The sequence below is a fragment of the Athene noctua genome, unplaced genomic scaffold, assembly GCF_965140245.1.
Source record: "Athene noctua unplaced genomic scaffold, bAthNoc1.hap1.1 HAP1_HAP1_scaffold_140, whole genome shotgun sequence".
NCBI classification, from domain to species: Eukaryota; Metazoa; Chordata; class Aves; order Strigiformes; family Strigidae; genus Athene; species Athene noctua.
In genome coordinates this window covers 185001-187500 of record NW_027437613.1, presented here as the reverse complement: position 1 = coordinate 187500, position 2500 = coordinate 185001, and the positions used below count along the sequence as shown (strand labels likewise).

The window sequence follows — 2500 nt, the reverse complement described above, 5'->3', positions numbered from 1 at the left end:
TAACAACTCTATAAGGGGGAGTTGATTGGCTCTGACTTCCCTTACTAAATTGTGACAATATGGTGCGACCGAATAGAATATTTTTCGCCTCGGTAGGCACCCAAACTGAACAATTTATTTATCAAGAACAGAAATTACATAATAATACAAATTACCAAATTAATTCAAAAGAGGAAACGGTAAATTTAGCAAATATAATAATATTTAATTCAAATGAATATAATGATAATGACACCACCAATGCACAATATGATGGTTTAGCTTTGTTTCCCGAGGTGTATGAAGAACCTTCCACTCCAGAGCCCAAGATCAATAAAGGAAGGGCTGCTGAAGTGGAGGGGGACCCCATATCACCAAAGGACATGGCTCAACCGTCTCCGCAAGGTTTAGCCATGCTACCGGAGGAGGGTGAAGAACCTTCCCCTTCGGGACCCAGGATTAATAAAAGAAGGGTCACCGAGGGAGAGGGGGACCCCACACCACCACCGGCCATGGTTCAACCAGACCCTCTATCGCCTCCTCCTCATCCCAATAGTACACCCGTACCCAATACACCGGTACTTAAAATTCCATCCAAAGAACATTCTTGTCCATATTGTAAAACTATATTTAATAAAATATCATCATTAATAGAACACCTGCAGAGAACCCACGGGAAAAGAAAGATCTTATTTGAATGTAATAAATGTGGTAGAACTAATGAGAAACACCATAGTATAGCATGTCATGTCCCCAAATGTAAAGGGGCTGTAAATAAGGAGCCAGTGAGTGGCTTTTCATGTGAGGAATGCAATAAAATATTTACAACTAAAATAGGATTAGGACAGCATAAACGTCTGGCCCACCCCATACTTCGTAATCAGGAACGTATCGTGGCATCCCGTCCAAAAGAAAGCTCTGCTAGGGGACTACATAAAAAATGCTGGTCAGAAGAAGAAGTCGCCCTATTAATCAAATTAGACCAACAATACAAGGGGGCCAAAGATATCAATAAACTCATTGCAGAACATATTCCATCTAAAACACCAAAACAAATCAGTGACAAGAGACGAGACCTTCACAAAAAACCTCCAGCGGAAGTGGAAGATGATAACCAAGACTGGGTACAACATCTGGAAACAGCTGGAGAGACTGATGAACACCCTATAGCAGAAGGTATAAGAACCCAGTATAAGAGAACAGTTTCAAGATGGATAACATCAGAAAAGCTGCCCATTCTTCAAGACACATTTAGAAAGGTGCTCGATGGTGATGGCAATGCGGCCGACTTAATTGAAGACTCATTTGAGACCTGCTTCTCATCTCGCCTCGATCTATCTCAAGAAACGAAGGCCACCCAAAAGAAGAAGCACCAGGTGACCCGAAAAGCCCACCCTGCAAAAACATCAACGGAGTGGATGAAGAAGAGAGCCAGGAGAAGGGGACAGTTCCTGAGGTTCCAGCGCCTATTCCAAATGGACAGAAGGAAGCTGGCCAGTATCATACTGGATGACGTGGAGTCCTTGAGATGCAACATCCCTCTGGCAGAACTACACAAGACCTTCCAAACGAGATGGGAAACAACAGGATCGTTCCAGGGTCTAGGTGGCTTCTTCTCGAGGGGTAGATCAGACAACACCGCCTTCGAACTTATGATCACAAGCAAGGAGATCAAGAAAAACATCAAAGAGATGAGTAAGCATGCAGCCCCAGGGCCGGACGGATTAGATCTGAGGCACCTCGTGGGGATGGATCCTGATCACACACAGCTGATGGAACTATTCAACCTGTGGCTGTTATCAGGCGCCATTCCAGACGTCATCAAGGAATGCAGAACTGTATTAATATCTAAATCAGCCTTACAGGAGCGTCAGACCGACATCAACAACTGGCGACCAATCACCATCGGATCGATAGTCCTGAGGCTGTTCTCCAGGATCCTGACAGCGAGAATAACAAAAGCATGCCCGATCAATCCGAGACAGAGGGGATTTATAAGATCATCAGGATGTTCTGAAAACCTGAAACTCCTGAAGCTATTGATAAGACATGCAAAGACTGAACGACGGCCCCTGGGAGTGGTATTTGTCGACATTGCCAAAGCCTTCGACACCGTCAGCCACGTTCACATAATAGAAGTTCTGAAACAGAAAGGGGTTGACAATCACATCATCAACCTCATCTCCAACATGTACAAGAATACCAAAACATATATCGATATGAAGAAGGAGCAGTCAGAGCCTATTAGGATTCAGATTGGTGTTAAGCAGGGTGATCCGATGTCTCCGATTCTATTCAACCTAGCTATAGATCCTCTCCTGTGCAAACTGGAAGAGGAAGGTCTTGGTTATCAGCACCACACGAAGCAAATAACAACTATGGCATTTGCCGATGATCTAGTATTATTAAGTAGCTCCTGGGAGGGGATGCAAAAGAACCTGGACATTGTTAGAATATTCTGTGACCTAACAGGCCTCAAAACACAAGGGGAAAAATGTCACGGCTTTTACATCAAGCCGAC

The 2500-nt window shown here is 44.1% G+C and overlaps 1 pseudogene; it reads left to right on the top strand.

Moving 5' to 3' along the window:
• LOC141955192 (28S ribosomal RNA) overlaps positions 1-2500 on the top strand; it is an 8723-nt pseudogene that overhangs the window by 3292 nt on the left and 2931 nt on the right.